The sequence below is a fragment of the Palaemon carinicauda genome, chromosome 12, assembly GCF_036898095.1.
Source record: "Palaemon carinicauda isolate YSFRI2023 chromosome 12, ASM3689809v2, whole genome shotgun sequence".
Classification (NCBI taxonomy): Eukaryota; Metazoa; Arthropoda; class Malacostraca; order Decapoda; family Palaemonidae; genus Palaemon; species Palaemon carinicauda.
Window position 1 is genome coordinate 148796153 of NC_090736.1, and position 24917 is coordinate 148821069.

The window sequence follows — 24917 nt, forward strand, 5'->3', positions numbered from 1 at the left end:
TAAACACGCTCCAGCGCAACATACAAACTATTCGCTTTTTAAGTAGTATTTACTTCGGCGAAGCTTAAACAAGTCGCTATAGCTTTTGTGAGGTTAACAACCCACTGCTAGTTAGTGGCAGGTAGTAGTGGGGAGCCACCCCACTCACACCAGCACTAGCAACTGATCGTCACTTTTTATTTCGGCTCTGTGGAGTGCAGACGTCTCATTCCTCTTATAAAGCCTAATAAATAAAAAGATTTCCTTGGGACAACTGGCCTTAAGCTTGGAATATTTCCATCTTTTTCAGGTGTGAGTGCCGATGAAGATCCAAAAGACCATGCTGCTTTGTCCCGGCTTAGAAGGGCACTGATGCGGCACCTTCATGTCTTCTGAGGAGATTGATCCTCACGGTCTGTCATGCATGCAGGGGTCGCTCTTCCATGCACTAGTATTCTTGCGTTGAGTTTTGGGGTGAGAGCCCTGATAGTTTGCTGAGATTAGGTAGGCGCTAGGAGGAGGAGGCAAAGAGGGATTCTTGCTTCTAGAGGTCGGCCTCGAGAGGGAAGAAATCTCGCTGTCATTCTCCATAGGCTCGATCTCACCACGCTGATTCTGCTCGATCGGCTTCCCCAGGGAGTTGGTAGTGTGTGAATGGTGCTCTAACTCTGGGACAACCTTGAGTGCAGGGGGCCTCCGTTTCTTCCCCCAGCAAACCAACGCTTGCCACCAGTGTAGGTGTCTCTCTCGGATGAAGTGATTCGTCTGACGTTTCTACGTCTCGGTCGAGATAGGGGTCTTGCGGTTTGTCATCCTTGCGAAACCAACCTTGCCTCACCCCGGTGGTCACTTCGTCCTCAGATGAAGTACCACCTCCTTTTTTGGCTGCAGAAGATCATCCCTCCTGGGGTAACCCTCCTGCAAAGGGAGACACCCATCACTCACTTAAGTCTCAAAGGCCTCAATCGCCTCAGATGTCAGTCGCTCACGCAACAACGCTCAGACCCTATCCCTAAGGGTAGGCCTGTGCCTATCTTGCCTGCCGGGAAGCCTCCCACAGGCAAGAGTGTTAAGAAACCTGCCGAGGTTCCTAAACCCAGGGATCCGTGTCTTCCTAAGGACCTTCCCTTTGGTTCTTCCGGAGTCCGCGACCCCCCATGGCTTCGAGCATTATTCAGTGTAATGTATCAGGCCGTGACGGGAGTCATTCCCTGCTCCCAGTCCTTAGGAGGCACTTCAAGGATTCCTTTGTTGCCGCCTCTCGTCCTTAGGGCTTCCCCTCCTGCCAATCCAAGGAGGAGTTCGGAGGATTCCACTCCGGCGGGTCCTTCTGGCAGGGAGAAAACTTTCTCCCCTTGCAAGATTCCCCTGAGAAGAGAATGTGAAAGAACTCCAGGGTAGCCCCTTGCAGTTCAAGATGCCACAGGCCAGACCCAAGGGGAAGAGGAAGAGAATTTGTCCTTCACCTCCCAAGGACTTGCTACAGGGACTCCTTCCGTCCCTCCCCAGTCGAGGAAGTGCCTAAGGAGGTATGACTTGCAACTGGGCGCGGCGGACTCCCATCCCGCCCGTAGACCAGCAGATCCTTCTAGGACCTCGGAACACCTGCCTTGTAGCAGGGAGCTGAAAGATTAAACACCATCCCAAAATCCTTGGCCAGGCTTCCCTTTTTGCTGCCTCCTAGGCAGCTGGAAGTGAGCACTTCCTCCACTTTTTCCGTTTCCGGACAATCCTGTCGACAACTACGACCCACTCCAGGCTCCTATGGGTGAGAGTTCGGATGTGGAAGGGCAAAGCGATCCCGAGGACGACGCTTTGCCAGCCGCCACTAACCCTAAGCTAACGGTGGATGAGAGGAAGGAATCTGAGCATGCCTTCTGGCAGGTTTTAGCCTGCATCTGATCCGTCAATTGACTACCAGATCCATCGGTAGCCCCTCTAAATGGGAAGTAAATGGTCCTCGACCAGTTTTACGACACTCAAAAACCCCTGTGGGCCAGTGCAGCTCTGCCTGGTCAAAGGGGTTGAGGAGTGCCAAGCAGAAGGCAGTATACCAAGCAACTGGGTCCACCTCCTCGCTCCACTCCAATTTATCCTCCAAGCTCCTACTTCCTCCATATGTGTTTCAGAGGAGGTACGAGATTCTTGGAAGTCTCTCCCAACTCTGCCTCTCAGTCACTATAGAGGCACTCTCGAAGGCTACGCCCTTCGAGAAACTCACGGGACTTCGTCTCTTTTTCGGCCTCCGAGATCCTCAACCAGGAGAAGGTTGGGAAGTACGCCATGCAGGTGACTTTTTGGCTTGACTTCTAGTTGGGGTCTTTAGGACAACTAATTCGATCTAAGAATCTGTCTTGGGAGTCCTCCAGGAAGTCTTTGGAGACTTTCCTATTGTATGGCACTCGGACCATCAAGTTTCTCTCCCATCAGGTGGTGAACCTTTGGGCTAATACTATCCTGAAGAGGAGAGGCAGTCATAGGCAAGTTCCACAGACATCTCCCTCAGGCCGAAGTGGCGAGACTAAGGAATGCACCTTTCGAGGGTAATTCCTTGTTCAACCCCGAGGATGTCTAGTGGGTGGTAGAGAGGTGGAGGAAATCCAGGTAGGACTCCTTCATCCAGAAGATCTTGACAGCTAGACCTTACCCCTCTCGGCCACAGCTGAAACCGCAACCGAAAAGAGCTAGAGACCCGAAACAGCAGGGTCAAAGGGGGTTAAAGCAAGCCTTTCGTGGTAAGAAGTCCTTTCGTGGAGGAAAGGGAAAAGAAGGGATCTGGCAGAGGACGTTTCCACTAGGACAGGCAGTCCTCCCATTTGTTCACTTGTGGGGGGGGATGCCTGCAAAGCCACTGGCAGAGGTGGCTTCACCGCGAGGACCTCTCTACTCCTCAGAGGAGGGGGAGGTTTTTTCACTTTCCCTCCTTTCAGGGATGAGAACTCTTGAGTTCCTAATACAGAACATCGTGAACCAGTGTGTCAGCTGGGTTTTGAGGCGATGCTATGCGGTATTCTTGAAATTCTAGCAGCAGGTACCAAAGAGAGAGGCAGTGAGGTTATGCGACTCCTTGATGGTCATTCTCTCCTCTTTAATGTGGAGGACATTGAGGCAGTGGCAGAAAGGTGGAGGAAAGAGACAGGACTCCCTCCTCCATAGGGCTATGACCCCATGCCCCTACTCCTCTTTGCCACCACCACAGATATTTAACGAAGAGCCAGGGGTCAAAGAAGAGTTTACAGAAGAATCAGCCAACAAAAACCCAAGGTCCCAAACAACCCGTTCAAGCTAAGGGCTTGAAGAGGGTCAAGGGAGGCAAGCGAGATAAACGTGGACAATCCCACTAGGGAGTGCATTCTCCCCCAACCAATCCACTGGTAAGGAGGATGCCTGGAGAGCAGATGGCAGAGGTAGGTGTTCCACGAGGTCGAACCTTGGTCGATCTCCGTACGCAGAGAGGGGTACGTTGTCCCGTTTGCACTCGCGCCTGCCTCCGACCCTTCATTTGATGATGGCAGATTTGGGATCCGTGAAGGAACAGGTTCTTTGGGCCAAAGTCCAGACCCTGCTGGAAAAGGGCGCTCTCCAAAAGGTCTCGGAAGGGTCTTCAGGCTTCTACAGTCATTTAGTGTATTTCTTTTGGAAAAGGTGTCTGAAGGATGCTGACCAGTCATCGATCTCTCAGCTTTGAATGAGTTTGCACAACAAACCCTGTTCAAGATGTAGACGGCTCAGTCAGGTAGGCCGTCAGACCGCACGAGTTAATGATGTCGTTAGACCTCAAGGATGCGTACAGTACTTCCAGATTCATGTTCATCCATTCTCCAAAAAGTACCAGAGATTCACATTAGGCAAAAGATATACCAGTTCAAGGGGGCTGTGTTTCGGCCTGTCCACGGCAACTCAGGTGTTCACTCGTATCTTCACCCTATTGTCCACCTAAACTCACTAGAATGGCATTCGTCTCCTTCATTATCTACTGGCTAGTTCTAGCAGATTTGAGGGAGACCCTTCTCGACCAAGACAGGCTTCCCACCCTTTTCCAGGATCTGAGATCGTGATAAATTATGAGAAGTCTCGCCTGCAACCTATTCAAGAGATTGTATATCTAGGGATGAAAATCATGAGCAGACTAGGAAAAGTTTTCCCATCTGAGGAACAGAGAGAGGGAGGTAGCTGCTGGGACACCTAACTTCTCTAGAGAAGTTGGTTCCTAACAGCTATCTATGCATTTAGTTTCTATAGTGGCAGCTGAAGACTTTTTGGTCTCGGCACCTCGACCCACCAAACGCTCATGTACCGGTAAGTCAAGAGCAAAAGAGAGACCTGAGTAGACCACCTCTCTCCTCCCCCAGATTTGTTGCTCTTCACAGATGCATCAAAAGGGTGGGGGGCCTCATCTGTTGCACCTCACGTTACCCGGGCTTTGGTCCGATCTGAGCAATAGTGCCATGTAAACCTCCTGGAAATGAGGGTGGCCTTTCTAGCCCTCCAGCAATTCCATTGGCTCGTTTCAGTGCACTCCATAGTGCTGATGAGCGCCAACACTACAGTGATGTCGAATAATCAAGCAAGGAGGTACTTTTTTATAGCACCTCTGACAACTAGCTTAGGAAATCTTCAGATTGATGGAAAAAAAAACTCGGTAGCCCTTTAGGCCCATTTTATCCTGGACAAGAAAAATGTACTGGCGGACAATCTCGGCAGGAGAACTCGGATAGCAGGCTCTGAATGGTCTTTAAAAGAATAGAAAGCCAACAGAGTTGTTACTTTTTGGGGTCTGCCGACAATAGACCTATTTGCGATGTCCTTGAACTGGAATCTTCCTGTGAACTGTTCTCCAGTACTGGATTTCTAGTCAATCTGGCAAGACACCTTCCAAGATCTGTGGGACAGAATAGACATCTATGCATTCCCCCTAGTAAGGAGGCATTTCAACAAAGTCAGGGCATTGCAAGATCTCTCTCGATGACCCTAATACTGTAGCTCCATTGTGGCAATATGCAGAATGGCTCCTGGACCTGCATATGCTCACAGAGGCACTGAGAGAGCTCCCCCCACTACTGGTATACTCGGACAACCATACGTGCAGATCTTCCATCAAGCGATTCCATTGCTTCTCCTTAATGCCTGGAGGTTAATCAGCAACCCTCCCGCAAAGAAAAGCTTTTCAAGACTGGTTGCAGACAAAGTGGTCTGTCGTTTGTGGAAGGTATCATGGACGGGTTATCTCTCTCCTTAATGCCATTATACCATCAATAGCAGAGGTCCTGTATGTTAAGAGGAAATAATTTCAGTGTCAGTGGTGAAATGCTATTGCTTGACCTTGAGTCTCGTTTTCAAACTGAACAGGGGTAACATTTCCTCCTCAATGGAATTCTCTCCCCTCATACAGAATTTTGTGCACCTGGCCTCAGTTGGAAGGAGCGTTATACGATCCCCTTCATCAAGCATGATATCGTGACTTGACCCTGAAGACTGTTTTTCTCTTAGCCCTGGCCTCTACCAAGAGAGTCAGCAAGCTGCATGGTCTGTCCTGACATCCATTCAAGGGGATGGGGGCAAGTGACATTCAGTTTCGTCCCTGAGTTAGTAGCCAATCCCAGATTCGGGCCCTTCCAGATTGAGAGGATCCTTTCCGTAACTGATGACTCAGACCAATTGTTCCTCTGCCCTGTTAGGGCACTAAGGAAATATTTAAAAATAAACTCTAGATCCCTTTCTCAGATCAACAGGCTCTTTGTGAGCAGAGGGAATCAGGAGGAAGATTACAATGAACTCTATTATCTTCCTGGATCAGATAGGTAATAGGAACAGCCATACAACCAGGCTCCTCACATTCCAGTCATCTTCCTCCTGCTCATGTTGGGTGTCAGCATATCCCTGGCATTTAGAAGGAACTTCTCTGTAGAGCAGGTACAATAAGCGGTCGTGTAGAAACGTTCACCGCCGCTACCTGCAAGACATAATCCACAGGAACCTGGACACGTTTACCTTAGGTCCTGTGGTGGCTGCACAAAATATGGTCAATAACACCTCGGCTCCCTTGTAGGACAAGTAGCAGTCGGTTGAGGGCAGATGTTACCTGCGAATAAGTCGAGAATGAATGTGCGAGTGACTTGGTAATTCTTCTTGAGGCTTAATATCCGAGGAACTCTGCAAGCTGACCACCTCTGACTGCAAGTGGGTACTAAGCTCTAGGTGTAACTTGATGTGTGTACAGTATACTGTATATATGTCCCCGTTCTCTAAGCGTGATGGAGTCTGGCGGTGTCTAGGATAAGTGAGAAGTTTAGCTCCAACATTAAGCTTAGCTGGTCAAGTCATAATGCTAAACTGCTTTTAGCACCGATTGCCCAGGCCGTCATCGTATAAGGATCACAAAGTGTCAGAGGTCCCTGTAAACAACTCGAGCAATGCAGAGTCTCACCCCCAGGACAGTCACGAGCCAGTTGGTTTTAGGACCCACCCACCATGGAGTGAGTCTCCTACGTAAAGAGAGTAAGGTTTTTATATACTGTACAGTAGTGTTGGAGCCAATGACAAATTTGGAATGATTTTAATTTTTCCTAACTATACAAACTTGGAGCTCTTTACACATATTGGTCCCGCCATAACCTTCCCCCGGGAATTCCTGACACTATTGCAAATTGATGGTTGTTTACGAGTGCTGGTGTGAGCAAGGTAGTTAGTCTACCCACACTACCCTCCTCCACTAACTAGCAGAGGGTAATTACACCCCGCAAAAGCTCTAACAGCTAATTTCAGTTATCGCTGAAATAATACTCCTACTTGAAGAGCTTTGGCTTTGTATAGCTAGGAAAAATACAAATTATAGTTTTCCTAATGTGTCATATTACTGATGGGTTTATATGAAAATCTTGATTTACAGTCCTCCTAATACCAATGCAGAAATCTGTGAAAGGTATACTGTCCACTCACTAAGAGGAATGCAGTGCAAGACCAAGTCCTGATCCTATGACGATATTATTATTACTTCTTAGGGTTGTAGGATAGATGGCTTGACCTAAAGCAGCTGGTCATTTAACTATTATTAGATGCAGTATTTACCCTGAGGCTTGAATTCATAGAAAGGAGCACAAAAACATGGTGCTGTCATTTGTTTGTCATGCAAACTTTGTATACTGTAATGGTCATAACAGTATTGTTCCTTCATTAACAAACCTTACATTACTTATATGGATTATCTTTCGGTGAAGGTAGCCAATAGACTGAAAGGTGAAGTGACAACCCTACCTAACCACTGTTGTGGGTAGGTAGGAGGTTGGCTGGAGGGTACCCCAGACTCCTATCTCCACACACACAGCTCACAGAGCTCCCTCACATTTCTCTTTTGGCTGGTTGAGATCAGACGTGTCCGCTTTCTTCTTCTCCAAAGGCTTAACCATTAGATCTTACCAACCATTGCTTTATGTGCTTTTTCTCTTTACCAGGTGTGTGTGACTCCTTTTCTGCATTACCAGGTGTGTGTGACTCCTTTTCTGCACACTCCATGCAAACATGTCGTGGGTGGGAAGGTCGCCCATGTGGCACCTCACTGTCTTTGTTGCACACAGATCCCAGTCTGCTGTGTCCAACCTGCTGGGGGCGTCGCTGTGAGCAGGGTGTGCCCTGCGACAAGCCTCGAGAGTGTTCTGCCTCCCAGTGTGAGAAATTTGGGCGCTGCAGGAAGAAGAAAGCCAAGCAAGACAGTTCTCCCCTGGGGTCTTCCTCCGATGGGCCCTCTTAACGAGAGAATGCCTTGATGAAGTCATTGGGCTTCAGCACGGCATATCATTCCCGTGCTGAAGGCTAGTGACGGGCAAGAGGGCTCTCGAACTGGGGAATTTCTTTTCCTCAGTTTGACTCTAAATTTCTCTCATTCTTTTTCTATTACCTCTTATTGCTTATTCCTCCTTCATAATTATCAGCTGTCTCCAACCTTGCTGTCAAAACTCTCTTACCCATTTCACTGTCCAGGTTTTTTAGAGGGGACATTGTATCCATGATTGGTTTTTATTTCAAAATCAATTGTGGGAGCTGTGGTGGTCTTGCCAACTGCCCGAAAATGTTTGGACACCTAGGAGTGTCAGTATTCCCATACTGGCACGCGGAACTATCTCGTAGGAAATTTGGCCTTCGGATTCCAGGGGTTGGCGATTTCATAGAGATAGGACTCTCGGCATTCTGTCCGGTTTGCCTGCCACTATGATTAGAGTGGGGATGATTGTATTCTTGAAATGCTCTCGGTCCCATCAAGCGGGTTTGGCATACACTTGAGCCACTCTAATCATAGTGGTACCATCCCTTTGTGGTAGGGTAGGGAGTGGACATTTGGTAAGCAGCTTTCACAGGTGTCATTGGTGGAGAAATTAATTCCGGGAAAGGCTAACGGTGTCTTCTTTGGAATTTCAGACAGTCTTAATTTTTTCTCTCCCTTGAACTTTATTTTTTTTCCATTGTTTTTCTTCATTGTTATTATGACCCCTTCCCTCCCCCTGAAAAAATAATTAATGAGTAAACTTAATATTCCCCGTACCCCTGGATCAAATGGCGAACCCCAGACACCGTTGACGACTTCTGCTTGTTTAAATAGGGAAAGCTCTGTTGACAACCTCGGCAATAAAAAGGATTCCTCCAACAATACTTCTCTGACCAGTGTTGTTAAAGACAATTTATCGGCACTGGTGGAAAATGATACTTGTATTAACAGTGATACTTTACTCTCTGGTTCTGGCTCATTACCAGATCCAACAAAAAATCTGAAAATTCTCCACTTAAAAAACATACCAATTGGTTGTAGCTATGACATAATTCATGAAGCCTTCTGTAGATTTGGGGCAATCAAAGAAATTTTAATGGAGCTTAATGGTAGTAAAGGCTTTTGGGAAGCTTGGGTATCATTTTCAAGTTTTGAGATTGCTTTAGAAGCAAATAAAAATTTAGAGAGCATAAAAATTGACAATTGTTTGATTTCTGGGGCTCTATGTGATAAAGCACCAAGACACCTAGAGGTATATAAACCAGAAGAATGGATGGAAAAAGAAATAGAGCATAGACTTCCAGAAGTAAGAACCCCCAAGCCCCCAACATGGATAATTGCATCTAGGAAGATGGATAATTATAACTATTATAAGATTAGTAAATTTATACAAAAAAAAGTTGGTTTAATTAAAAGTAAGGATATTAGTAGATACGGTAAGCAATCTGTTTTGATTAATGCAAAATCAGATACTCAAGCTCACATGCTTTGTGGCATGAAGATTGCAGAAATTGATCCTATTAAGGATATTAAACCACATATGAGCTTCAGCTATGGTAAAGGAGTAGTTTTTGATAGAGATCTATATGAATTCTCAGAACCGGAAATTCTGGACATGTGCCCTGCTAATGTTTGGAAAGGAAGTAAGATCCCTCAAACAAGCATGGTAGTTTTAACATTTGAAACCCCTGTTATACCAGATCATATAATTATTGAGAATGAAAGAGTACGTGTTCGAGAGTATAAACCTAGGCCTTTACAATGCTTTAATTGTTTCAAGTACGGTCACCCTTCCCGGTACTGCAATAATACGAAGATCTGTATTAACTGTTCTTTGTTAGAACATGGCCAATGCAACAGAGATACAACCTGTGCAAACTGTAAAGATCATCATAAATCAAATGATAAAAAATGTAGAGAATACAAGAAAGAAGAAGCTGCAATCTTGAAAGCAAATGCTGAACATATAAGTGTAGGTTATGCAAAGCATTTACTCAATCGGCAACTTAATTTTGCTCACGCGGTTAAGATGCCAACAAAAGATTATAATCCACTACCCCTTACTACCACAGGGGGACCAGTGGCAGCACCTGGCCCGTCAGGTGCATCTCCCTTAGTGGTAGTAGCCCAGCCATCTGGGTCAAGTGCTCCGCCTATAAAAGCCAGAGCACAAACCTCCAAAGAGGTCAATATGGTTTCCAATACACCAAAAGTATTGTCACTGATAGGAGCATCTCCCCTAGAGGTAGTAGCCCAGCCTTTTGGGCTAAGTGCTCGAACTGTTGAAGTTCTAGCGCAATCCTCCAAGGAAGCCAATGTGGCTTCCACCACCTTAAATTTATTGTCTCAGGCAGAATCTCTACCTGATTTGATGGAGATTGGAAAACAAGATCTTCCAAAGAGGAAAAGGTCCCCATCATCCTCACCTTCATCTAAGTCAGGTAAGTGCCCTACTGCTCATGATCCTAAGGTTGACTCTTATAAAGATCCTAGAAAGAAAGAAAAGAAGAGTGGTGGCCTAGTAAAGCCTTCCATCTCCAGGCCTTACATGGCTTCATCTGAAAAGTCCCAAAAGACAAATGAGACAAAGAAAAATAATAACAAAAGATAATGTCTATCATCCAGTGGAATTGCAGAGGTCTAAGTACTAGCATTGAGCAAATAAAAACTTTAACCAGGGACTCAGACATGAAGGTAATTTGTCTACAGGAAACCAAGATCAGTGACAAACCATTTAATCCTGGACTCAATTATCATTTTTGTAGATCCCCTCCTTTGCAAGCTGCAAGAGCTCAAGGTGGTACAGGTTTTATTATTCACAAATCTGTAAAATTTGAAACTATCCCACTCAATACACCACTACAGGCATGTGCAGTTAGAACTCATATCGGGAAAAAAATTACTTTATGCTCGCTATATATTGAACCATCCTTAGAACTTTTCCTCTTAGATCATGCTGGTAATCCGAGAAGGCTTAGACTTTCTGACCTCCAAGACTTGATCAATCAGCTTCCTGCCCCTTTTATTTTAATGGGTGATTTTAATGCAAAGCATACTTTATGGGGTGGAAATGTGTGCGATAGATGGGGTAATCTTGTTGAAGAATTAATCGACAACAATGATGTAATACTAATGAATGATGGTTCTCCAACTAGGTATGATGTAGTCCACAACTCTACATCAGCCATTGATTTGTCAATCTGTTCCTCATCCATTCGATTGGACTACCTTTGGTCAGTAAATGAACACCTACATGGCAGTGACCATTGGCCAATAATGTTAAATTATGTCCATAATCTTCCTTCTCAGTGTCCACCAAAATGGAAGATAGATGAGGCAGACTGGGCAGCTTATGAAAACTGTTCACACACTGATAAAGAATATGATGAATTTACATCTCCAGTGCATGCCTATCAACATCTTGAAAATATTATTGATGATAATGCTAGCAAGTTTATACCTAAAACATGCGATTTACCTCATCGCTCTGTAGTTCCTGGGTGGAGTAAAGAATGTGCCAACGCAAGAAAAGTGACCCGAACTTGCTTCAGAAGATACTTGAGGACAAACTATTTAGCAGATAGAATAGCATATCTCAGAGCCTGTGCCAAACAAAAAAGAATTTTTAAAAAAGCAAAGAGAGCATCTTGGAAGAAATATATATCTAATATTAATACCAAAACTCCTTCAAAGGAAATATGGGACAAGATTAGAAAACTTCAAGGTAAATTCGTCCCTAAGCCTCTACCAATATTAAGGGAAAATAATAGATATATATCTGACCCCAAAGATGTAGCAGAGGTTCTTGCTAAGCACTTTGCTCATGTATCAAGTGCTGACAACTATTCCCCAGCATTTCAACAAATTAGAGCATCAACATCTGTTGTTCCTCCTGCTTCTTCAAATACTGAAGCTTTTAACCTGGCTTTTAGTATGGAGGAGATGCAAAATGCTATCTCCAGCTCTTCTTTAACTGCCCCAGGTGAGGATGGCATCCGGTATGAAATGATATCACATCTTCCAGTGGATACCAAGGAATTTTTATTAGAAACCTTTAATGGTCTATGGGCTTCCCATACATCTCCTGATTCCTGGCATACTTCAATTGTAATTCCAGGCCACAAGTCTGGTAAAGACCCAGAACTGCCATCTAGTTATAGGCCCATATCCTTGACCAGTTGCATATGCAAACTATTTGAGAGAATGATCAACAACAGACTTGTGTGGTATCTAGAATCAAAAAATCTTTTATCTAACAGACAGTTTGGTTTTAGGAGGAACCGAAGTACTCTAGACCCTTTGCTGATGTTATCAAGGGAAATTTCAAATGCTTTTTCTAACCAAAACCAGGTGGTGGGTGTCTTTTTTGACCTCGAGAAGGCATATGACACCACCTGGAGGGGTGGTATTTTAAAGCAATTGGCCTCGTGGGGTATAGGAGGACATATGTTCTCTTTTATTGAAGAATTTTTATCAAACCGCTCAATTAAAGTGAGAGTAGGGTCAGAACTATCTTCATCCTACATGCAAGAAGAAGGTGTCCCCCAAGGCAGCGTATTGAGTGTGACCTTGTTTGCTGTTGCTATTAATAGTCTCATTAGTCACATACCTCCTGGCATACAAGGATCACTATTTGTCGATGACTTTGCAATTTATTGTAGTGGATCATCTGCACTTCAAGCATGCCAAAATCTTCAAATTGCAATAAATGCTGCTTCCGCATGGGCAAATTCTCGTGGATTCATGTTTTCTCCTCAGAAGACCAAAGCCATTCGCTTTACTCGTACTCGTAAAAGGGAAGAGATCCCCACCCTTTTCTTAAATGATTGTATTTTGCCATATGAGGATAGTGTCAAGTTTCTTGGAGTAATTTTCGACAAGAAAATGACATTTGGTCCCTATATAAATGACCTATCTATCAGGGTTAAGAAGTCACTGAACATTCTGAAAGTGATATCGCATTTTGATTGGGGTGCTGATAGAACAACTTTGCTTAGAATTTATACATCTTTGTGTCTGAGCAAGTTAGACTATGCATGCCAAATATATGGGTCAGCTACAAAGACTTTACTTGGAAAACTTGATATTGTTCACAATGCTGGGCTTCGCATCTGCACAGGTGCTTACAGAACATCTCCCATTGACAGTCTCTATGTTGATTCTGGCATACCTCCCCTTTCCATTCGCAGAGAGGAGTTGAGTTTGAGGTTTTTAGCTAGGTCCCTTGCTGTGAGAAACAATCCTAACTGTAAATATGTTAGGACGCCTTTAGATCGGGCTCCTAACAGATCTAGAGTGCCTAAGCCTTTGGAAGTACAGCTGAAAAACGATGCTAGAGAAGTAGGCTTGTTAACAGCACAGATAGCAGAGGTAGGATATCCCAAGTCTCCTCCTTGGTGTAATCCACCTGTTAAAGTATGTTTTACTGCAGGAGGGAAAAATACCTTACCTAGTAGGGTAATGAAAAGTGAGTTTTTAAATCATGCTGCTCAACATCATGGGAAACATGTTTTTACAGATGGCTCCAAATCGGCTGCAGGAGTTGGAAGTGCAGCTGTGGTGGGGGATATTGTTATTAGAAGGAAACTCCCATCCTCTTGTTCAATTTTTACTGCTGAGCTGTACGCAATAATTCTCGCAGTCCAACATATTTTTAAAAATGGCAACCAAAATAGTTTTTATACAATTTTTACGGATTCCAATAGTGTTTTACTCTCATTAAAACAAATTATACCAGGCCATCATCTAGTACAAGAGGTGCAGGACTGGTTAGTACTTCTGCAGTCTAGGAAGAGTATCAGTGTTCACATCTGTTGGGTCCCTGCCCATGTTGGGGTGGATGGGAATGAACAAGTAGATAAGGCAGCAAAGGAAGCTTCAGGGCTAAGTAATCCATCCCCCTTGAGTATTCCTTACAAAGATCTTAAAAGTGAGATTCATCTTTACTGTAAAAATAAGTGGCAAGCTCGATGGTCTGAACTGACCACCAATACAAAATTGAAACTAATCCACCCATTGGTGGATAAATGGTCATCTTGTAATTCTACAAGTAGAAGGGATACCATTATTTTAACTAGGCTGCGTATTGGCCACACATATGCAACGCACAATTATTTAATGAAGAGTGGGGAAGGGAGACAGGCCCCTCTTTGTAATACCTGTCAAGTGACAATGGATGTTAAACATATTTTAGTCGATTGTCCTGTTTTTAATCTTCAGAGGACACATTTACTCCAGGACAAACCTTTAAGAGATATACTGGGGGAAAACTGTAATACCCTGAACTTGAGAAAATTTATACAAAGTATTGGGTTATATTATGAGCTATAATTGATTTTATTAATTTATTTATTTATTTTACCCTTTTAATCCCTATTTATTTCACATCTAGATTTTATTGTATGAAAGTGTTACGATTTGTATTAAAGGTTAAAATGATACTAAATGGTGTGTGTACAGATATGATTGAATGATTTTCATTATATAGCGCTGAATGGCCTTTGATGCCCCAGTGCTTGGCTTAATGCCTAAATCCTATATTCAATTCAATTCATTCCTCCGATGGGAAAAGGGCTCGGGCTTCTTCTCGTGCACCTAGATCTCGTTCTAAAGTTCCTCCTCGCCCATCTTTCTCATGGAAATAGTCAAGTAAGAGTGCAGACAGACTAACTCCTTGGCAACCTTGGGGTACGGGGGGAGGGTTGATGCTTCCCCTAGTGAAGTATCTTCACCTTCAGCTGCCAAGGAGCCTTTCTCCCTTGCAGATGTTCTTAAGGCTTTGCTGTCCTCAGGGGTTTCGGCTCCCCCTTTGAAGGGGACGCTTCTGCAACTTCAGCGTGGTGCGAGGAGAGACCCGTCCACTGTAGCTTCAACATCTTTTGCCTTGGACATGTGCAAGGTCCACCTTCCTCCCTGCTGACGATATCTCCACTCGCCAGCTTCTGCGCACTGCCCTCACCTGCTGCTGAGATTGGGCTAAACTATCCTCTTACAGCCAGCACTCCACCTGCTCGCCAATCACCAGGACGAGAGACTACATATTCTCATCCTTAGGGACAATCACCCTCACGAGCTTCACGCTCACCTTTGGAATGTCATTTACCGCGTTCAATGAATAGAGATTGTTTGCGACCTCAGTGCTCATCCCAAAGACGCTAGCATTCAAGCATTCAAGTGCTACACGCTTACGCCAAAAAGACTTCAGTTCATCACGGTCTAGGCGTTTGTCTTCTAGGGGACTTTCTTCTCGTTCACGAACTGAGCACTCACGATCAAGGGCACAATGCCCAAGATCACGAACTTCACGCTCACACTCGAGGTCAAGAGTTTTACACTCCCGATCCTGAGTTACGCGCTCAGGATCACGAGTTACGCGCTCAGGTTCATGAGCTGTGCGTTTGCGTGCATGATCACGAGCTTCACGATCACGAGCTACACGCCCAAGATCTCATGTTAAGCACTCGCCATCACGTCGATCGCGAGGCAAACACTCATGATCACAAGCTTAATGCTCACGATCAAGATGCTTACAATCAAGGGCTAGACGTTCAAGATCTTCAGAGCGTTCATGATCACAAGCAAAGCGCGCTCATGATCATGCGCTAGATTCTCTAGCTTCCATTCAAGAAGATCCTCTTTGCTAGAACGACGTAGACGCCTGCGCTCTCCATCTACGCGTCGTGTTACATCTCGTGATTCTTCTCCCAAACGATCTCCGACTGGACAAGGACTTTCTGAAGACCAGCTCCATGAGAAGCCTCTTCCAAGAGTACCTCCAGCACCTTTCAAAGTCTGGGGTTTCTTTTGCAAGCTTTTGCCTGCGCAACGCCCCTTTACGAGCTCTGCTGTACCACAACACTCGCGAACGCAGCTCGTTGACCCCACTCAAAGGCTCCCATCTTCTCCTCCAGCAAAGGTACAAAGTGTTACAGCTGCAAGAGTCTCTCTGAGGCCTCCTCCTCTTTGTTTGCCATCTGTTGCTTTCGAAGTTGTGGCTAATGCACGTGATTCTCGCGCCAGCAATCGCAAATCTCACGATCCCGCGTGATTCACGCACTATTCACACGTAGTCGCACAGAAATCGCCTCCCTCAACGAGTGACCCTGGTGGTGTGTCGGCAGTTGTCTCGCGTGCCTAGGTCATAGCTTCAAAAATAAGCGAGGATCCAACTTCTCCGACAACTAACTCCTCTACCGACAGCTCTAGTCTTTCCAGAGAGACTTAAGGAACCTCCCAGCAAGTACGCAGGTGTTCCAATATTTCCTGGTTGCCCAGTACAAATCACAAAGGAGCATTTGATGATGCCCAAGAGGCTACCTCCTAAATAGGCTGGTCTCTCTTAAATGCCAGTCCAAATGGCGTTTTCCTCTTGGACCTTGGCACTGCACCACAAGAAGGCAAAGATATGTTTTTGGACCAAGTTTCAGCTACCCAGAAACAACCTATGACCAGTGTAGTTCTCTCTTGGTCAAAAGGACTTGCTGCAGCCAGAAGGAAAGCTATCTCTCGGATACCAGGTGCTTCTAGCCCTCTCAGAGCAGGGTCTTCCTCCCAATCTCTTCCACTTCCTTTCATTCTGCAGAGGAAATATTACAAGATCCAGGACGAGCCTTGTCCTACCCTGACTCTTAAGACCCCTCGGTGGAATCTCTTACCAGGAGTGTTCCAGTGCAGGCACTAGCTTCCTTGAGGGCCTCCCTTTCTGCCTCTGCTCCTCAATATGTAGAGAGGCGCGAAGTATGCAATGCAAGCTGCTTGGGTCATTGGGCCAGATTGTCCAATTTGAGAATCTTTCCAAAGATTCGACAAGATGGTCCTTGGAGTCCTTCCTTCAATCAGGTACCCGGACCTTAGAATTTCTTTCACACCACACGGTCAACTTGGAGCGAATGCGATTCTAAAGAAAAAGGATATACAGTGGTACCTCTACATACGAATTTAATCCGTTCCACAACCGACTTCGGATGTAGAAAATGTTCGGATGTCGAAACGAATTTTCCCATAAGAATACATTGAAATAGGATTAATCCGTGGTTGAGACCAAAAACCTATGATAACTCCTTAATAAATTACTACACATAATTACCCATGAGAATAATGCACACTAAATTAGATAATAGACATGTAAAAAAGAATAATTATCAAAAAATGATAAATAAGAAACAGGTTTTTAGCGTCACTTTACCTTAGAAACTCCAGCGTAGGTGTTGTTGGTCTTGCTACGCAGAGAGGAGACGGACGGGTGGCGAGGAGGTAGAGAGGTTAACTACGATAAACGTACACTACTGTAACTTATTCTAACTTACACTAAGTGAACTTTAACATAACTTAGCTTATTTATTTTTTTTATTTTTATATTTTTTTTTTTTTAAATTTTCTTTTTTTTTTTGATGATTAATTTTAATCACTTTCACTCTCTCCACTTAAAATTGATTGAATTTCTTTTGCTTCACTCTTTGCCGTTTTCTTTGAACCACAACACTTCCATCCTCTTTATCACGAGTTCGCTTCGTAGTTTTTTTAAAGAAGCTATCGATAGATAGTTGCTTGGTACGGCTTTTCAGAATGTTTCGAAAGTGAGTTAGGCAAACATCATCGAACTGCGCAACTACACGACAAACCTGCAATTTTTTTGGGTGGTATTTGTCGATGAAGTCGACCACGTCTTGATATTTTCCTAACACCTCTTTTATTTGCGCCGAACCTAACACATGTTCTACCTCCTCGCTCCCTTCCTCGTCATCACTCGTGCTCAGACATAGCATGGAGTTCCTTGAGCTCCTCTGTGGTAAGTTCGTCGTGATGTTCGGCGAAGAGTTCCGTGATGTCATCTGCGTCGACCTCCAGACCCATGGACTTGCCTAGGGAGTTCCTCTTCGTCTTCCGCTGCACCCACCACGGGATCAGGTTCGGGGTCAAAACCTTCGAAATCTCAGGGAGAAACTGCATCAGGCCACAGCTTCTTCCAGGCAGAATTGAGGGTTCGTCGAGTTAATCCCACCCAAGCCTGATCTATGATCTTCAAGCAGTGCACGATGTTGAAGTGGCTTTTCCAAAATTCACGCAAAGTTAAGTTTGTGCTTTGCGTGACATTAAAGCACTGCTTGAATAGGTGCTTGGTGTAGAGCTTCTTGAAATTAGAGATGACTTGCTGGTCCATGGGCTGGAGGATAGAGGTGGTATTCGGTGGAAGATACAGCACCTTTATGAACTTAAATTCATCGAAGATATCATCTTCAAGTCCGGGGGGGTGAGCGGGTGCATTGTCAAGTCATAGCAGGCACTTTAAAGGCAATTTCTGCTCATGAAGATACTTCTTCACAGAAGGGCCAAAAACTTGGTTAACCCATTGCACAAAGAACTGCCTAGTGACCTAGGCCTTCGAGTTGGATCGCCAGAAAACTTGAAGCTGGTCCTTATCCACGTTGTGTGCCTTAAAGGCCCTAGGGTTCTCCGAATGGTAAACCAGTAAGGGCTTGACTTTAAAGTCCCCGCTAGCGTTGGCACATACGGCAAGAGTCAACCAATCCTTCATTGGCTTATGCCCAGGCAATTTCTTATCTTCGGCGGTGATGTAGGTTTGACTGGGCATCTTCTTCCAAAACAGCCCGGTTTCATCACAATTAAACACTTGCTGCTCTACGTAGCCTTCTTCCAGCAGGATCCTTTCAAAGTTCTTGACAAAGTCAGCTGCAGCCTTTGTGTCCGCACTAGCAGCCTCTCCGTGGCGAACAACTGAATGAATCCCGGACCGTTTCTTAAATTTCTCAAACCAGCCACGAGATGCCTTGAAATCGTCTGGGGAAGGTTCGGTTGAACTCTCCCCAGCATCACCCCCAGAGCTCTCCTCCTTCAAGTCCATGAAGATGGCGTGCGCCTTCTCGCAGATGATGGTTTCGGTGATGGTGTTGCCAAAAATCTCTGTCCTTGATCCAGATTAGCAGAAGTCGTTCCATCTCTTCTATGATAGGGCTACGGCGTTTTGAAATGGTGATCCCCTTAGAAGGTTTCACTGCTTTAATGGCTTCCTTCTGTTTCAGGATTGTCGAGATCGTCGACATATTACGGCCATATTCTTTAGCAAGTTCACTCATGTTTTTCAATAATTTCTTGCTTTACGTCTAAAGAAAGCATTTCCTTCTTCCTTTTCTCACCACTACCACTACCACTTGCAAAACTAAGCCTTTTAGGACCCATACTTTACGTAAATTACCGTAAAAGGATGTACGTAAAAAATCACGATTAAAACAGTACAGTAATAGCAGAACGCACAGGGCACAACCGCACGAAGCCGACGAGAACAGAGGACTGACCCAAGCCACGCTAATTCAGGGTCCCTCCGAGGTCGAAGTGCTGCCTTCTATCGGCGGAAATAAAAAACACATCCGGCGCTATGAGTACCAACTACGCGTACGGGTATTGTTTACTTCGGGTGTCGAAAAAAAATTCGGGTGTAAAGTAGGAACGTTTTCGAATTGTACTTCGCGTGTCGAAAAATTCGGATACAACCGGTACGACGAAAATTGCTTACTTCGTGTGTCGAAATAAAATTCGGGTGTAGAGTAAAAAATTTGCTCGAATTTTACTTTGGATGTTGGAAAATTCGGATGTAGATACGTTCGTATGTAGAGGTTCCACTGTAATAATTGGAAAGTTCCACAGGCAGGTGCCAAATGTGGAGGTCTTGCGTCTTTGGAACTGGACTCTCAAGGGAATCTCTTCAACCCCGAAGAGGTGGAAAGAGCTGTTGATAGGTGGCAAAAATCCTCCAGGATTCTCTCCTCCACAGAGCCATGACTTTTCGGCCTTATGGGAGGGCTTCCTAACCCCCCAAAGATCAGTCTAGCTCTTCATGTCCCTTGACATCTTGACCAGGAATGACGAAGGTGTCTTGGAAGCCAATTTATTCCAGGGACCAGAAAGGGTCTCAGTCTTTCAGAGAAAAGAAAGTTGGAAAAGGGGTTCTGTCAAGGTGGCCGCCCCTGCTAGGGAGGGCAATCCTCTCATCAGTCTACCAGTGGAAGGACGCCTGCAACGCGTCTGGCAAAGGTGGCAGCATCATTGGGCTGATCCCTGGACAATCACAGTGGTCGGTGTAGGGTATTGCGTCCTCTTGATACAATCTCTCCCTCCTGACTTGAGATCCATTTCCTCTAAGCTCCTATATGGAGGGATCTGTAAAGGAGCTGGCTCTCCGGGACGAAGTCCAGACCATGCTGCAGAAGGGGCTCTCCAAGAGGTCTTAGACGGGTCCCCAGTCTTCTACAGTAGACTTTTTTTTTTTTTTTGTGAAAAAGGCGTCTGGAGGCTGGAGACATAGATCTGTCGCCCCTGAAAAAGTTTGTCTTTCGAACTCTGTTCAGGATGGAGACTGCAGATATGGTCATTCAAGGTTTGTAAGACCCAAGGACTTCATGTGCATGTTGGATCTCCAAGATCCATACCCCCCAGATCTCAGTTCATCCGTCATCAAGGAAGTATCTCGGGTTCATACACGAGGGAAGACACTACCAGTTCAAGGTTCTCTGTTTCGGTGTCTCGATAGCACCCCAGGTCTTCACCAGGGTGTTTGCCCTAGTGTCATCATGGGCCCACAAGAATGTCATTTGTCTCTTAAGATACCTTAAGAGACTGGTTTACATCAGTATGATCATGGACACCGACCTTCAAAAAGTCTTTCCATCAGACAGAATACACAGGCTGAGAGAAGTGGCTCGTCCCTTCCTCTCACGAGATGACATGCCAGTACGTCAGTGGTTTTGCCTCCTAAGTCGTCTAACCTCACTGATTCTTGTTCCAAATGGCCGCCTCAGGATGAGATCCCTGCAAGGGCATCGAAAGTCGTTATGGGATGAGCACACCGGATCCTCGAACACTCTAGTGCCATTGGCTCAGGATCAAGTAGCAGATCTTCAGTGATGGGTGACAGGAGAATCTCTGCAGAGGTCTAGGTCTTCTTGTCCCTCCTCTGGACTTGTTGCTCTTTACAGACACATTAAAAGAAAGGTGCGGGGCCTAATATGCTGCATCACACGGTCTCAGGCCATTGGTCCGAATCCAGAAGGTATCAGTACATAAATCTCTTGGAGATGAGAGCAGCATTCCTAGCTCTCCAACAGTTGCTGGCAGGTCACTTTGCATTGTTGATAAGCGACAAGACTACAGTAGTGGCTCACATAAATAAACAAGGCGGTGCCTTTTTGCAGCACCTATGCCATCTTGTAGTAGGGATTCTAAGATAATCAGAAGACTATTCGGTAATGCTATCAGCTCGCTTCTTGAGCAGACCGACTTGGATAGTGGATTCCGAATGGTCTATGAATCCTCTGATAGCCAACAAAGTTCTGACTTTGTGGGGTCCCTCGACTGTGGATCTGTTCGCAACGTCCCTGAACTTCAAGCTCCCACTGTACTGTTCCCCAGTCCCGAACCCTCAGGCTCTATGGCAGGTTACATTCCAACAATGGTGGGACAACATCTACGTGTACACCTTGCTCCTGTTTTGTCTAATGAGAAGACTGTTCAACAAGACCCGAGCATCCACAAATCCAAAGATGACCCGCATAGCTCCGCTATGGCATCATGCAGAATGGTTCCCGGACCTTCTGCAAATGATAGTAGATTACCCAAGAGAACTTCCTTCACGACCAGATCTACTCAAACAGCCACATGTCAATTTCTTTCACAAGAACTTCGTCTATTCGACTTCACGCCTGGAAACTATCCAGTGTCTCCTCTCGCAACAAGTTGCGAAGAGAATGTCAAAACATTTGCTTAAGTTTCGACAGCAGTGTACCAGGCTAAGTGGACGGTCTTCTGTGGTTGTTGTCGTGGAAGGGGGATCTCTCCCCTTGATGCCACTATTCCAGTAATAGCAGAGTTCCTTGTATACCTTTGAGAGGAAAAACTTCTTTGTCTCGGCGGTAAAAGGCTATCGCTCAGCCTTGAGCTTAGCCTTTAGATTGAAGGGAGTGAACCTCTCCTCTTCATTGGAGCTTTCCTTACTTGTACGGAGTTATGAGACCACTTGCCTCAAGTCGGAGATTAGACCTCCTTGAAACTTGGTTTGCATTTTGAGATCCCTTAAGGGTCCTTACAAACCACTATGCCATACTACAGACTGTAATCTCACTTTAAAGACAGCGTTCCTACTTGCTTTAGCTTCTGCAAAGAGAGTCCATGAACTACAAACTACATCGTCTTGTACGATATCGCCCATTAAAGGGGATGGGGGAGGTGACACTCGGCTTTGTCCCCGAGTTAATTGCCAAGACTCAAAATCCAGGAGTACTGGACCATAGATTCGGGCTCTTTCAGATGAAGAGTCTACGTTTTGTAATCAATGACCCATATTAATTGTTACTGTGCCCAGTGAGGAGTTTGAGATATTATCTTGAATGCACTGCAGCACCAAGACGCCTGTTTTCACCTTTATTAGTCATCTCTAGCAGAAATAAGAGGAGGGTCACCAAGAACACTACTGCATCTCTTCTTGGATCCATAAAATCATAGACTCTGCCATCCAACATGACCCTCCTCAAGCTCGATAACGTAGAGCTCATGATGTCAGTGGCATCAGTATGTCCCTGGCGTTTAAGCATAACTTTTCGGTATCACAAGTTCAAGCAGGCAGCCAGGCTTGTGAAAGCGTTAAACTACCTTCACCGCTCACTATCGCAAAGACGTGACCCACAGGAGGCTCGATACATTCTGTCGGCCCTATGGCGGCTGCACAACAAGTGGTTTAAGAATACCTCGGGCTCATTGTTGGACAAATAGCAGTTGGTTTAGGGCATTGGTTACCTGGATTCATTCTGGGATGAATGAGTGTCTGGCTTTTCCTTTCTTCATCTTTCCTCTCTTGGGGAACAGCACCTTGGGTCCCTCTGCAAGTTGGCTTCAACCTCTGCACGTGAGAAAAATTTCCCTTGTGTGTCCTAGTATAGACAATTCATTATATTTATATTCAAGTCCCCAATGGTTTTTGCGAGATAAACAATGGGAAATGTCTATATGTAAGATTCCTGTTCAAGAACTTGAATACTCTTACTTAGACATTCATATGCTATTCCCACAACCACACAGATTCCTCAGGCTGCAATAATACTCGTGAACTTATTAGCGAGGTGTCAAGGTTTATCGTTAGATACAGTCATATACTGTACTAGGGAAACCGGGGTCAATGACTAAGCCAGAAGTCAGACTTCCACCCACCTGAGAGTGAGTCATCCATATAAATAACATGAGGTTTGTTAGTGAAGGAACAAATAACAAATTTGGAAATAAATAAATTTTTTTTTTCCTTACTAGTACAAACCTGTGGTTATTTACACAAGTTCTTGCTATCACTTGTCCCCCAGAAGTCCTGCCTGCAATCAAAAAGTGAGGCAGCTCTGTGAGCTGTAAGTGGAGATCGGTGGCTGGAGGGTACCCCCAAGCCACCCCCTACCTACCCACAGCAGTGATTAGGTAGGGTTGCCACCTCGCATTTTTTTCAGTTTATTGACTACCTTCTTGCTTTGCGGGAAGGTAATCCGTATAAATAACTAGAGGTTTGTATTATAAGCTGGTTTATTGGTTGAAGGTTAACCAGAGAATACACCTAGATAGATTAATCAATAGAATAGCTGGAGTTTGTTTATGGAAGATCCATACAATGCATCATAAAAATCTAGCTTTTTTCATTTTATGAGAACTATGTATTTTTTGGAAAAATAGAGGAATCTAATGGGCAGTTTTCTGTTTTAAAGATAGTAAAAATACAATTTAATTATTTATCAATCTTATATACAAGTGCAGTACTAAGTAGTATTCTGTACTTGAAACTTTTTCCATGTCAATAAATCTAATTTTTTGCTCGGAATTTATGCATGTTTGTAGTTTGTGTGCTTGACAAGTATCCTCTGTCATGTAAGTTATGAAATTTTATTCAGGGAATTGTTTCTTTGGTATCTTTTGGGGAGAATTAAAGTAATTGAATGATTTGTGGGAGCTCATGCTGTGTTAATATTGATCTGTTGATTCAGAGGTCAGTTTGTAGTTGAATGTAGTGAAATATTTCCTCGTTAGGATTTGAGGTAATATTTTTTCACTACACAAAATATAATTTCGTTAGTAATATTTGGTCTTTTAATTTTAGATTTAATATATTAAAATAGTATATATTTATAGTTCTTCATGTAAGATATTTTAGTAGTGATATATTCTTGATAGAGAATTGCACAGTATATTTAAATAAGTTATATCTGTACAATTAATGGATTTTGTTTTCCAGACGTGAATATCACCAAGTATTGCAAGATGTTCCAAAGGAGGTCAAAATGAAGATAAGAAGCCAATATGGGATTTACTACAGAAAGACAAATTCACAAAGTATCCGAGAAGACAAAAATTGATTCTTTTTATGAAAAGTTTTAAAACTATATTTGCCAGATTACTTGAAGTTTATCAAAGTGTGTGTATTTGTTGAAGTTACTGGCACTTCCTCAGTCTAGTAGCATGTATCCTATCAGTTGATTTTTACAGTCATTGTATTTAAAGCTAATTTTAGTTTTTAATGCCAAGCAGCTCTACATTAAAAAATCACAAAGCAATTTTTTCTTGTAAATTCAAGACTCAAAATCTAATTTTCAAATCTGGTCTAGATTAACCTTTACAAGCAATTTTTATTATAATTGAAATTCAGATTACAATATCCTGATTACTATTCAATATGAAACAAGTATAATAATTTGTTTGCTTGCCTGAAAACTAATTGAATACAAATGTAGGCTACTGATTGTTAAAGGATTCCTATGACCTCTTAAAATATTTAGTGTGAATTATTATAGATAAAGTTAAATGCATTGTTTTTATGTATCTTGTAAATTTTTTTGAAAAGTGAGGAAATTTAATATTAACAACTAGTGAAGACCAAAAAATGTTAATGATGAAGGACTTTTTCCTTAGAATTTTGCCTTTTAAGTTTTTATTACCTTTCTGTTTAAGTTAAAATCCAGTTTCCTCTGGTCGTCTTAATACACTTCGAGAGTGTACCATTTCTTAAGTTACAGTAAAGAAGTTCCATAAACGTGTGACTGAAGGGACATTAACAGTAATCATATTTATAGCAATTGCTTCAAATTCTTTCTACAATCTGTATGTTAAAATGTATCAATTGCCTGTGAATACTGTATAGTCT

General features: G+C 44.0%; 1 long non-coding RNA gene across 1 annotated transcript in view; it reads left to right on the forward strand.

Annotated features, from left to right (window-relative positions):
• LOC137650689 (uncharacterized) overlaps window positions 1-24579 on the forward strand; it is a 40025-nt gene extending 15446 nt beyond the window's left edge. The window contains exon 2 of the long non-coding RNA XR_011046054.1: window positions 24012-24579. This is a non-coding gene — a long non-coding RNA (uncharacterized lncRNA). The remainder of the gene's footprint in view (window positions 1-24011) is intronic.
• The last annotated feature ends 338 nt before the right edge of the window (window positions 24580-24917 follow it).